Raw genomic sequence first — 15254 nt, forward strand, 5'->3', positions numbered from 1 at the left:
TTCACCAATTTCGATTCAAGATCATCAATAATCTTAATTAAGTCCTCCCTACTTTTCCCATCGTATTTGAAATTATCATTTGATTTGGAAAGTTCAGTTATAGAGTCTAATGAGAGTTCAAGGTTCTGAGCTTGATCGTTATTCTCTTCGGACATTTGTGAGTTTTCTTGGGAAAATTCAATGGAACTATTGAAAATTTCTTCTATAAATACAACTGGTGTGGATGAAGTGATTTCTTTTTCAAGGGATTCACAGGTTGCCACACAGTTGTCAATCCAAGTATAAACATTACGACCTTGAACAATAATTAATTGATGAACCAGTAATTACTTATAATGTCACTGTTACTGATTTACTGACAGTTTTGTATATATTTCCATACTGAAAATGACTACTTATAAAGTTAAGATCATTATCCAAGATTTTCTGTACATCTTGTTACATATGTTGTGCGACATGAATAGTTGCACTATGCTTCTTTTGAGTTATTTGTAAAAATCTGGCATTTTTTCAGCTGATAAATACAGTAAAACAATATAAAGGGCAAACAGAAAAACCGCAACTCCATTTACCAACATGAAACAGTGTTGAGTTTGCAGTATAATCATGTTGGTCGTCACCATCGATTAAACAGGATGGCATCCTATGATTTCATAAAAACAGCTGCTTATTATATTTTGAGTTTGCTTACCGCTATTGTGACCTTTGTTTTTAAATATATAAGAATTGTCAAGTTGCCGGAAATATGTCCGTTAAATTTATAACATAGACAGGGCGATGTGAAGCATGTATGATTACCAATGACACATTATCTATAATTAACAATTAAAGATAAAAAGAAAGACTTCCGTACTATTATCATAATTTAAAAAAACTCATTGCAAGCTTTAAAAAGCCCAATACAGCAACATGTTAAACATTGAAATATTGACAACAAACGACAGCCGTTGGGGAAACTTGACTAAGTTTAACACTTGTGTCTCATTCATTTGTTTTTTTGAACAATACAACATATTTTAATTAAACAACGACAACCACAAGATTACAACTGTATAGCTTTGAACGATAAATACATGTAGTGGTGGGATTTAAAATTTTGTTAGAGTTCAATTTTCTACTCACCGTGGCCAGTTAAGTTTTTATAACAACATTACAATGATCACACACTGTACATATGTTTTGAAAGGGATTACCTATACTCATTCTTGGGGTTATGTACCTGTAGTTAATAAAACTATGTTCAGAACAACGAAAAACATTATACTTTTTCCGCGAAACTTTCGTATATTTTGTCTTTTAGGATAATTAAAAAAAATAAAAAAAGTGTAAAAAAAAGAGTTTAATCACTGTTTCAATTACTGCTAGGTTAAAATGCGTAAAAAACTACCAATAAATTTGTCTAGTTTGCAGACTTTACTCAATTTTAACAAATCTGTTGTTTAAAAAAAAATGATAATATAAAATCTGCTAATACAAATTCTCAACCACTTTTCAGGCTAAAAACAATTTCAAATCCTCAATCTGAACCTTTGACAACAGCTGGTGACTTTATAAAGCAATCTTCATGCTTCCAAAAATGAGATAAAAGTCTATCGAACGTTACACTATTATTATTATCAACTCTATATTTGATTTTTTTTTTTGTATGCTTATATACTATTGTGTAAATACGTGCTTTATTTTGTATTTTTGCTTGACTTATATTGGTGTAATTTTCAAATAATCTTATTTATGCATACCGATACAATTACAATTCTGATCGAGTTAAACAGACATTATAAAACTGAAATAATATTGTTTTCATTCAAGCTCTAAAATAGTATCCACATTTGCAGAAGTTGTCGTTAATTACTGAATGAGAGAAATGAACTAATTTTAAACAATAATTACTTCATGTAGTTAAATCAAATGTCTGCATGATATAAGATTAGGGTTTCACTATCGTGTTCATAAGATCCGAATTAAAATACAAAAAAAAAATATATCGACGTAGCTATTGTTAGCTTGTACACAAACAAATTTGTGGTTGTATGCATAGTAATCATTGATAATGCAACAAAAATAACAGAATTTTGAAATAGCTGATAATTACTTCATGAAGTTTAATCAAATATCCGTGCGATAAAAAAATAAGGGTTTCTTTGTCGTGTTAAGAAGATCTTAATTAAAATTTACCAATGCTCATATTGAAGCAGCTGTTTTTAGCATGTTTACAAAGAAATTTTAAGCATTGGTAATGCAGGAAAACTCTTTGAATGCCAGAATTTTGAAACTTTTATAGCAGACCTTAAACATATATTTTTTTTATATATAAACCATTGTTTTTTTATTTTTTTTAAGTCAATATGTTTGCAATTATATAATGTATGCGTAAATGTTATTTTTGAAGGTACCTGTACAACAATCAAATTACAAAAGAAACGGTTCTAAATTTCTCTAAGTCTGTTCTAAAATATGTTCATTGAGATATATATGTTTTGTGTATTCAAATTAATCATTGTATAAGAACAACCTTTCTTTTTATAGAATTTAGACTAAACATTGAAGATGTGTTCGTCTCATGATATTAATGTTAGTCATAGATGAATACAATATATGTTTTGATATTATAAACATTTATTCGTATGTATGTACTGATCAATCAGTATTCAAACTGATATGCTTCACTTCCGTTTGTCCATTATTGACAACATTAACCTGGTTGCATTGATGAATATGCCAATTGTAATGCAGAAATATGTTATATTATGTTGTATGGACCTTCAGACCTACCAAGTCCCCATATGTTCCGGGTTTACTGTTTCATATCCCTGTCTCATTTTATTCATCTTTCTAAAAAAAGATGGTTGTTGTGGGAGCAATGCTTAAAGTCATTGTTTTCTCATAATTGTTTGCAATTTTCGCAAAGAATTTCAAATATAGTTTAAATTGATGAGCTATAACGTTTATAGAAGACCAGTTTTCTGATATTGTCAATGAATAGGTAACCTTGAATATTTCAGAAAATGCACAAGATTGTGCTTTACTTAGTGTTGTTCTAATCAAAATCTATAACATATGGTTATGCAGCAAAACTGTCTAAAGACCAGATGTTTTAGATTGTATACCACAGCTGGTGCATTCGATATTAATACAGATAATTTGATACGGACGCCATCACGAGTTTGTTGACCGATATGCCATATTTGTCTTACAGATGACAACGAATGTGTTTCAATTGTCGTAACTTCAATCCTGTCCCCTTTCCACCGAATGTGACCACCGATTTAGACATATCACTGTTTGCACTAACATTAGCAACACGAAGGATGTGCCACATGTGAATCAGGATCTGCTTACTCTTCCATTGCACATGAGATCACCACCAGTTTTTGGTGTAGTTCGTGTTGTTCAGTCTTTAGTTTTCAATGTTGTGTTTATGTACTGTTGTTTGTCTGTAAGTCAATTCTTTTTTCTGCCATGGCGTTGTTAGTTTATTTTAGACTTATGAGTTTAAATGTACCTTCGGTATCTTTCGCCTCTCTTCAGTCAAACATGAATCATGCTATTTACTGAATTATACACAACTGTCAGTATGTGTGCATTATTACAATCAGTTATCAAACAGATATATTACACTTCCATTGGTCTTCCTAAGTAAATATTTTGCATTGATGAATATGACATATTTTTTCAGATATTCGTTTCAAAATTGTTTTTTGCCGGTACCTGGACTACAATCGAATTAAATCACTAAAAGTAAATCTCTGCCGTAGTTTAGCAGCTCTGACAACATAACAAATAATTTGTTCTAAAAGAAAATAGTTTCCTTTCCTGTGTTGATAGTTTGCTCTCACATCGATTAAGTATACCTTTTCGAATACATTTTCCAATTGTCCTATCCAGATTTATAAATGTCTGTTAATTGCTTTTTGTATAACATTAATATATGTTATATTCTAGAAATCTATGACAAGGACGTTATGCTTATGAAATTGAATTAATAAGATAACTTAATATGGTATGCAATGTTCTCAATGGTGATGCTATCCTGTATCTGCTCAGAACTAGATACTAGAACTAGACCTGTTGGTGACCCTCTGCTGTTGTTTTTTATTTGGTCGGGTTTTTGTCTCTTTGACACATTCCCCATTTCCATTCTCAATTTTACTTCACTGGAAAAGATATGAAAATAATCGAATCACATCACTAGTAGTAAATCTCTTTCGAGGTTTGACGGCATTATAAGTGACTTGATTCTGAAAAACAATATTGTCTTCCTGTGTTGCTTGTTTGCTCTCGCAAGGATTACATTCATTTCTTCAACAAAGTACATGATTCTGTAGAAATAAGTGTCCTTGATGTGTTGCTGGTTTGCTTTCGTAATGATTTAGTTTTTCTTCTTAAAACCATTTTGAAATTTTCCAACTTAGATTTATAAATGTGTGTCAATTTATTTTGGTATTACATGTAAAATGTACAATTTTCTAGATATCAAATATAAGGACGTTTATATCGACGTTTAATGTGTTTGCACTTTTGATTTTGCCGTTTGATAAGGGATTTTCCGTTTTGAATTTTCCTTAAGTTCAGATTTTTTTTTGTTATTTTACTATTTATATTGAGGTCAATGAATTGAGAAGACTCGTCTGAATTCGGCCACACTTGTATTTTGCCCTATTTTAAGGTAATCAAGTGGATTTAATTTTATAAAACATGTATAAACTAATATGTATTCAATAAAATTCTGCTTGTGGTATCTACATAATAATCGAATTACAACGCTGGACATAGATCTCTTTAAAGGTTTGACGGCTCTTACAAAACTGTAAGTAACTTATTTCCACTAAACATAATTTGCATTCGTAAGTTGCTGGTTTGCTCTTGCAATGATTTAATAAATCGTTTTGAAAACATTTTATTTGCAAAATGTAATGAATCATAACAATTGATTATTTTGTAAGTACCTAGAGACCAATCAATTTAGAATGGTCCCCATGTGCTGATGGTTTACAGTCGTATTGTATCATCCTTATCCTTTTTTTTCTCATTTTTTTTCAAAGTAAAATAATTTTTGTGTCAGCAATATTTATAGCCAACGTTTTTATCATTTGTTTGCAGTTTCCCTGAAGATGTTTGAATATCGTTTATGATTTATTTGCTATAACGTTTAAAATATACCAGTTTCAAGAAATGAAAAGATCATTTACATTGATGTAATTGAATAGATAAGATAGCTTAAGTTCATATAACTATGGTCAACGAAGAGGTTACTCTGCATCATGCAGTACATGCACAATATTGTATTTTCACATTGTTTGTGTATTTAAACTCGTCATTTTGGTAAGGAGTAAAGCTGCCAAAAGACATAATTTTTGTCTGTACAAACATCTGTCAGTATGTATGCAATATTTTATCAAGTGTTTAAACAGATGTATTACACTTCCATTGCTATTCTTTTTCCTAGGTAAATATGTTTACATTTATGAATATGACAGAATTTATGCTGAAATTCGTTTCAAAAATATTATTTTGCAGGTACCTCCAAAACAACAGAATAACATCGCTGGACATCAATCTCTTTCAAAATTTGACAGCTCTGACAGAACTGTAAGTAACCTGATTCCAAAAAGTATAATTTGACAGCTCTGACAACACTGTAATTAACCTGATTCCACAAAGTATAATTTGACAGCTCTGACAACACTGTAAGTAACCTGATTCCGCAAAATATAATTTGACAGCTCTGACAACACTGTAAGTAACCTGATGTCACAAAGTATAATTTCATGTTTTCCTAGTTTGCTTTTGGTAAAATCTAATTCATCTTTTTGAAAACATTTAAAAATTTTCTACAAATGTTTTCAAATTGGTGACAATGAATTTGGTATTGCATCTAAGGCGTACCATTTTCAAGAAATAAAAGATAAGGAAGTTGAGATTAAATATCTTGAATTAATAAGATAGCTTAAGATGATATGAAACGTTCTAAATGGTGACATTACCTTGTATCATTTTAGAATAAAACGTTTAATTTAGAAGAGATGACAGAATTTTTATTGATATTGAGAGTAAACCTTGCACAAAAGTGATAGCATTAGCAATCCTGTGCTATAAATAAGTACATCTTTGATCATAAATCAACATTATCGGAACTGTTAAATATTTTCACTCTGGACTACATTAAATAGACTTTCTTGTTTTTTGTCCCAAAATTAACTTATTGTTGAATGCCGTATGGTTGTCTATAATTGATGTTAATGAATTGAGAAGACTGCTTAAGGTCGTCTGAATTCGGCCACTCTTGTGTTTTGCCATATTTAAAGGTAATCAAGTGTATTTAACTTTATAAAACATGTATAAACTAATATGTAAACAATAAAATTCTGTTTGTGGTAACTCCTTAATAATCGAATTACAACGCTGGACATAGACCTCTTTAAAGGTTTGACGGCTCTTACAAAACTGTAAGTAACTTATTTCCACTAAACACAATTTGCATTCGTTAGTTGCTGGTTTGCTCTTGCAATGATTTAATGAATCGTTTTGAAAACATTTTATTTGCAAACTGTATTGAATCATAACGATTTATTATTTTGTAAGTACCTTTAGACCATTCAATTTACAATGGTCCCTATATGTTGCTGGTTTACAGTCTTATTATATCATCCCTATCCTTTTTTTTTTTCATTTTTTTTCAAAGTAAAATAAGTTTTTGTGTCAGCAATATTTATAGCCAGCGTTTTTATCATTTGTTTGCAGTTTCCCTGAAGATGTTTAAATATCGTTTATAATTAATTTGCTATAACGTTTAAAATATACCAGTTTCAAGAAATGAAAAGATCTTTTACATTGATGTAATTGAATATATAAGATAGCTTTACTATGGCCAACGAAGAGGTTACCCTGCATCATGCAGTACATGCACAATATTGTATTTTCACATTGTTTGTGTATTTAAATTCGTCATTTTGGTAAGGAGTAAAGCTGCCAAAAGACATAATTTTTGTCTGTACAAACATCTGTCAGTATGTATGCAATATTTTATCAAGTGTTTAAACAGATGTATTACACTTCCATTGCTATTCTTTTTCCTAGGTAAATATGTTTACATTTATGAATATGACAGAATTTATGCTGAAATTCGTTTCAAAAATATTATTTTGCAGGTACCTCCAAAACAACAGAATAACATCGCTGGACATCAATCTTTTTAAGGATTTGACAGCTCTGACAAGACTGTAAGTAACCTAATGCCCTAAAGTATAATTTGACAGCTCTGACAACACTGTAAGTAACCTGATTCCACAAAGTATAATTTGACAGCTCTGACAACACTGTAAATAACCTGATTCCGCAAAATATAATTTGACAGCTCTGACAACACTGTAAGTAACCTGATGTCACAAAGTATAATTTCATGTTTTCCTAGTTTGCTTTTGGTAAAATCTAATTCATCTTTTTGAAAACATTTAAAAATTTTCTACAAATGTTTTCAAATTGGTGACAATGAATTTGGTATTGCATCTAAGGCGTACCATTTTCAAGAAATAAAAGATAAGGAAGTTGAGATTAAATATCTTGAATTAATAAGATAGCTTAAGATGATATGAAACGTTCTAAATGGTGACATTACCTTGTATCATTTTAGAATAAGACGTTTAATTTAGAAGAGATGACAGAATTTTTATTGATATTGAGAGTAAACCTTGCACAAAAGTGATAGCATTAGCAATCCTGTGCTATAAATAAGTACATCTTTGATCATAAATCAACATTATCGGAACTGTTAAATATTTTCACTCTGGACTACATTAAATAGACTTTCTTGTTTTTTGTCCCAAAATTAACTTATTGTTGAATGCCGTATGGTTGTCTATAATTGCTTACATCCACTTCATTTGAACTTTGGTGGATAGTTATTTCATTTGCAATGATACCAAAACTCCTTATTTTTAAAACCTGAACTTTATATTACCCTATCATTTGATAAAGCAATCGGAAACCTGACTTTCAATTATTATGTCCTATGTTATGGTCATTAACAAGATATAATTTGATATATAATATTTAAAAGGAAATATCTCTACATTACGATACTATTCTGATTTTGATAGAACGCAACATTATACCTGTTCCGTTGTAGCTCTAATATGGTACACAATGGTAATAACCAGTGTTTAAACAGATATACTGCACTTCCGTTGAACCATTATTGTCAAGTTTTTTTGTTTTTTGTTGTTGTTTTTTTTACATTGAGGATTATGATACATGCAATGCAGAAATACGTTATGTTATTTTGTAGGTACCTACAGGACAATCAAATAAAAAATCCCAATATGTTGCTGCTTTTCTATTGCATCGCATGCACCTCTCCTTTAATTTAATTTTTTATAAGTAAAATAAAGTTTCTGTAAATAATATATATAGTTACCATGTAATCATTTTGAAAACTCTCTGCAATTTCCGCAAAGCTGATCAAATATCATTTATGATTATTTTGCACGACTTTCAAAGTACCATTGCACAATGCCATTGTTTGCCTTGAGTGTTAAAGACGTCTTTACATATATCCATTGGATGGTGGAAGTGTACTGATTGGTGTTTTAGTGTTAGATTCATGATTTATTATTTAATGAACTGATTTTGCTGTTGTAATGGTTTCCTCCCCCAGCTTACTCGCAATCAAACACGTCTAAAAGTTCAACACTCCTTATTCACAGGTCACGATCAGGAGCCTGTAATTCAGTTGCTGTCGTTATTTGTTTTTTATTATATATTTTTTTTTGTTATTGTTTTGTACACCAATCGGGTCGTTAGATTTTCCGTTTGCATTGTTTTACGTTCATTATTTCGGGCCTTTACTAGATTACTACGGGTAAGGTTTTCGGTCATTGTTGAAGACTGCATGGTGGTCAATACCAATTAACTTCTATATTGTTTTACCTCTATTGGAAAGTTGTTTCCTTGGCAATCATACAACGTTGTTTTTTTTTTTTTGTTATTTGAAAAAAAAATGTGTCGTTTAAATTAATACACTGTTCTTTTATTCGTGGTTATCAATTTTCGTGGTTTGAGCAAAAGTTACATTTTTGTGGGTTCTTAAAATCGTTGATTTTAGTTTTGTGACAAAAATAAATGAGTGACGTACTTGAAGATTCCAGAAACGCATATTCGTGATATTAATCATATGTTGATTAATGATGATTTGTGAGACAATGTAAAAAAAGGTGTTTATTTTTACTCACTTGTTCGTCTTTAATTACCTACAAAATTCATTATGTTTTTGATAAATATTTGCTTTTTGAAATAAGCTAGTTCAAATTATCTCGATTGAAGGAAAATGCATTTTAGTTGTTGCAAACGTGTAATAAGAAGTTAATGACACTAATATATGAAATCGAGATCGAATGATCAACAGATTAACGGTCACCAAAGGTTTCAATTGGGTTCTAAACATGTCACTTAACGAAAACGGTTATATATATGAAATGCTACAGATGTAATTTGAATTGTAGAATTAATTATTCTAAATTTTAATATGACGTGCTTCTTTCGCTATGTAATCAACATCGTGATAAAATTTTCGATATATCTATACTAAGCGCAGACTCAGAGATATACATAATAATGGATGTTACAATATACCTCACACGTAAATCCACATGTATCGGAACCTATTTGCAAATACACTCATCGTAGAAACCAGGACTAAATTTTGTATATACGCCAGATGCGCGTTTCGTCTACAAAAGACTCCTCATTGACGCTCGAATCCAAAAAAGTAAAAAAGGCCAAATAAAGTACAAAGTTGAAGAGCATTGAGGACCACAATTCCTACAAGTTTTGCCAAATACAGCTAAGGTAATCTATACTGAGGTAGAAAAGCCTTAGTATTTCAAAAATTCCATATTTTGTAAACAGTTAATTTATAAATATAATCATATCAATGACACTTCATGTCAGCACAAAAGTGCTGACTACTGGGCTGATGATACCCTCAGGGAAATAAATCTCCACCAGCAGTGGCATCGACCCAGTGGTTGTAAATAAACTCATCATAGATACCAGGACTAATTTTTGTATATACGCCGGACGCGCGTTTCGTCTACAAAAGACTCATCAGTGACGCTCGAATCCAAAAAAGTTAAAAAGGCCAAATAAAGTACGAAGTTGACGATATGCCGATTTTATTGTTTTAAGATTGCCATTAAAAAACAATTCTTATTCGGATGCATGACAAAAAAGAATGTATGCACAAGACCTCGGAGAAATCTACAAAATCAAAATAAAATAAAATTCCGCCGCAGGCTATTAATGCTTTTGGCGCGTTTAAGTCATTTCAAAACATGACGTCATACAAATGAAAACGTTAAAACTGAAGGTTTTTCAGTAATGCGAACCATCGAAATTCGTAAAATATTATATTAAAATGAATTTTTGAGGTAGGTCTTGTTTTATTTTCTATTCTATTGCATTATTCGCATATTTACTAATTTTAGCAAGTCAACATGGTGGCTCCTTAGTAACGAAATGTAAACTTTGGTTTTGACGATAGCTTACGAGAAAAACATGTAAAAAAAAATTGAAAATATTGGGTTTGAGAATTAAACGAATTTAATCACATTTTGTGTAGCGGTAATTCACGAAACGATTCTTGCAAGCTATTGATTTATTACAATGGTTAAGCTTTATCAAACAGGGAGTAAAAAAAAGAACAGCCCCACACACCGGATACCCACCCTCGCTTCAGTTTTTTAATGACCGCATTTGTCCTATTAGAATCGAAATAATTCATAGAAGCCATAGATTTGTAGTAAATTTACACATAAACTGGGCCGTGATATTCGTTAATTTTATCCCTCGCTAACGCTCTGGATAAAATTCGAATATCACGGCCCAGGCCATGTGCAAATTTTCAACGAATCTATGGCTTCCATGAATTATTTCTTAAATGAAAAAGCAAGCCCAAAATGAAATCATTTAATTTTTTTTCGTATGAAAATTATGAGAAAAAAAAATGAACACTTCATTATCGCATATCATCACTGGAAATCTGACTCATCGATCAAACTTATTTCTCGTAATAATTAAAAGGTTAAAAGTCGTACATTTTTTATTTTTATCTGATTAAAAGCGTAAAATCCAGTCTATTATTGTACAAGAGAAATGTCTATTTATTTCATAGCGTGTTGTTATATATGACAGTTTCCATGTAGTCAAAACTACAAGGGGATCTTTACATGTCTAGAATTGGACACCAGTTGTTATATTTCCTTTGACACTTACATTCGTGGAAACAGCTATCCATAAAAACTTCAAAAATTGGTACCCTACGAGAAAAGTGTTTTCACAGTAATTGAAAAGGTCAGATAACTTGAGCTCATCTAAATGTTGACCTGTATCATTTTATGTTACAAGAGTTACCTGTACCAAGGATGACAAACTTTTTATTATTATTGAGACAAAACCTTCCTAAAGAAGAGTAACCTTGTCAATTCGTTGATAAAGGTGTCAGACCACCAATTCAAAATCCCTTTCTATTCAATCAAATTTGGCAATTGTCACAGCCTCCTTAAAAATGTACTGTAAGTTTAACTTAATAGAAACCAGGTATGTCCTGAATTGTACATGTATCACCTTTCTACATGCCAGTGTTCAACCCATGTTTAAAGTCGTATAAGATATAACTGCCTTACGGAAGACAAGTAGTACAAAAAATGACCCCTGGTTTTCTGGAAATCTTAAATTAGTATACAAGGAGCGCATTAACCCTCAATTTTTAGTGCAAACTCATAGACAAGTAAATTTTGGCTCAAAATGATCTAAATATATTTCACTTTCACCAAAAGTGTCATTTTTGCAAATTTGTTGGTTAGTTTAAGTAAACAATGACATACATGTAAAAAGCACTATTTTGTGTCAGAGTAGGGTTACTTTTATTACATGCGTTCTAAATTGGAATGACTGAATTGTTGGTCGTACACCTAAACGTCTCCGATTAGTAATTTGTTACATTTTTCATTTGACTGTTTTGTAATTTGCCCGAAAACTTTTTTGTTCTTGTGTAGGGTTATTAACAATATATATGCACAAGATTTAAATAAGTGTATAAATTTCGTTTTAATTTGAGTTGGTAAGATTTCTGAGAAGAACTTATAATGTATGGAATTGATATGATAGTAAATTAAGTGATATGAATTTTGTCAATGGAGATATTTCGTCATTTCTTTTTATGACAAGAAGTTAACAGAAGCAAAGATGACAAGAATATGCTGATAAAATTGAATTAAACTTAAAAGTTGGAACTTTTAGATCATCATACGGAGTTCAACAATGAGCAAAATGCACAATATGCTATAAAAGACCCCGACATGACGAATGTAAAACAATTCAATTGAATTATGTAAACATTAAATGAAAAACAATTATGATATTTAGAAATAAATGACAATCTTGAATTATGTGCTAACATTCGACTAAAAGGATTAAATTCCAGCGTCGGTCGTTAACACCATATAGATAGATAGGAAAAATACAATAAACGAACCTATTTTGTTTAGGTCTTAAAAACATACATGGTGTGTGATGTTATTGATACACACAAATATTGATAATGCCTAAACTAAGGATTTTCTTATTCCAGGCATAGATTTCCTTAGCCGTATTTGGCACAACTTTTTGGAATTTTGGATCCTCAATGCTCTTCAAGTTTGTAATTGTTTGGCTTTATAAATATTTTGATATCAGCGTCACTGATGAGTTTTATGTAGACGAAACGCGCGTCTGGCGTACTAAATTATAATCCTGGTACCTTTGATAACTATTTACACCACTGGGTCGATGCCACTGCTGGTGGACGTTTCGTCCCCGAGGGTATCACCAGCCCAGTAGTCAACACTTCGGTGTTGACATGAATATCAATAATGTGGTCATTTTTTTTTTATAAATTTCCTGTTAACACAAGTTTAAATTTTTCGAAAAACTAAGGATTTTCTTATTCCAGGCATAGATTTCCTTAGCCGCATTTGGCACAACTTTTTGGAATTTTGGATCCTCAATGCTCTTCAAGTTTGTAATTGTTTGGCTTTATAAATATTTTGATATGAGCGTCACTGATGAGTCTTATGTAGACGAAACGCCCGTCTGGCGTACTAAATTATAATCCTGGTACCTTTGATAACTATTATGTACAAAAAATGAACGAAAAACAAATATGTAACACATAAACAAACGACAACCACTGAATAACAGGCTCCTGATTTGGGACAGGCACATACATACAGAATGTTGCGGTGTTAAACATAGGTAACCTTTTAGAATAAGTTTATTTAAAGTCCTAAAGGCACAGATACATTCTTTCTTGTCCATTTTTTCCGATGAAATCCCCGGACCAGTTTAATGTTTGTTTGTTGTTAGTTTTTTTGTGTTTTTTGTGTTTTTTGTTTGTTTAACCAAATGATTTAACTGTAGTCTAAAACAAACCTTAGCAATGTAAATTGTAATAAAATATGAATTCTATTGTGACGTGCTTCTTTCGCTTTGTAAACAACACCGCGATAGAATTCTCGATATATCTATACTTAGCGCAGACTCAGAGATATACATAATAATGGATGTTACAATATACCTCCCACGTAAAGCCACTTGTATGGGAACCTATTTGCAAACGCTATGTCGATTTTACTGTTTTGAAAATTGCAATTGAAAAATAACTACCGAGCTTTTATTCTTATTCGGATGCATGTCTAAAAGACAAAAGATAATTAAATATCGCCTTAAATTATTTTCGCATAACGTGTAAAGTGTACATTGCATAATGTTGCGGTTTTCTCTTACTGTTAATGACGTATTTACGTATATCATTGGATGGTGGATGTGTACTGACTGTTTTTTTTTTAGTGTTAGAAACATGATGTTTTATTAGTTGTTATTGGCCTTTAACTAGTATTCAGTGATTGCAAGGTACACTCATATCAGTACGGTGTGTCTTTTGTATTTATTAGGTCTTTCCACTTTTCTGTGGAAAGACCTATTGGTTTTCTTCTTCTGATTATTATTTTTTTTCTTCTTCCGCCACTTTTTTTCTGACGTTGCTTTTTCGTTTCGCAAGATGTCGCTAAGATTTTTTGCATATGATATCGAACAGTTATTGCGACTTTGAAACTGACCTGTTTAACCGAATAATAGTTATCTCCCCAAACACTATTTTCTTGTGTACGCATCTCCTTCGCAACCGTAAAAGATTATGACAAATTTATGTCACCAATTTGTTCGATATATCCTCAGGATCTTTAGAATAATTTTGACCGAGGCGGTCCGGAAACTCCATATGAGAGTTATTTCCCCCTCTGTATTTTAAATAAGTAAAATGTAATTGTAATTGGTAAACCATAAGTGATAGAGGGTCTTTTAATTTGAGGTCCTTGGTCCAAAAAAAAAAGAGTCAAGGTCAAAGGTCAAGTTCATTTCTAAATTTGGATCTTGGCTTATTTTCACCTCTTTTCAAACGCGACATAAGATATTGACAACATATTTTTACTTAACTGTTAGTTGCGATATGTCGTAACACATACATATTGGTTTATAGGGTACGCTTACATCAAATTAGAGTTTTCTCCCCTCTTTTATTTAAAAATATGCATATGGTGATATAACTCATAAGCCAAATATAATTAAGACCTAGGGCCTTTGATTTGAGGTCCTTGGTTGGCATGGTTGGTGACCTTGAAATTGAACTCAAGGTCATGGGTTGAATTGACGTTCTAGATTTTGACCTTCGCTTTTACCTGATATACATGATAAAGCCATGGGACTTTTTGCACTAGGTTTCAAGCCATTTAACCTTGGAAAAGCCAACCAGAAGAGTCCTTGTGTAGGTAGCTTTTTTTGTACTTTATTAATAAAAAAGTTTATAGAATCAAATATTTTTGGTATCAGTGTTAATTAAGCGTTTGAATAATACTGGAAGTAACATTTTATAAACCGGAAGTAACAAATTATCTCCCTTATTTAAAAAATATTGTATAGAAACCATATTTTGGGAATCAGCTTACAATAAGCTATCATTTGACGCTGGAAATGACATTTTAAACCAACTTTTACTATTTTCATATTAAAATACATGTTTTTTTGTGGAAAGACCGTCAATTGTTCTCTGAACAATTGGTTTTTAAATTGTTATACTTTTGTGTGTGCTTTGTGTCGATCACATGTGTTAAGCGTTTATAAACTGGTTGTTATAGTTTTCTCTTATAATGTTCTGCAACACCAGT

The sequence above is a fragment of the Mytilus edulis genome, chromosome 10 (genome assembly GCF_963676685.1).
Source record: "Mytilus edulis chromosome 10, xbMytEdul2.2, whole genome shotgun sequence".
In the NCBI taxonomy this organism is placed as follows: domain Eukaryota; kingdom Metazoa; phylum Mollusca; class Bivalvia; order Mytilida; family Mytilidae; genus Mytilus; species Mytilus edulis.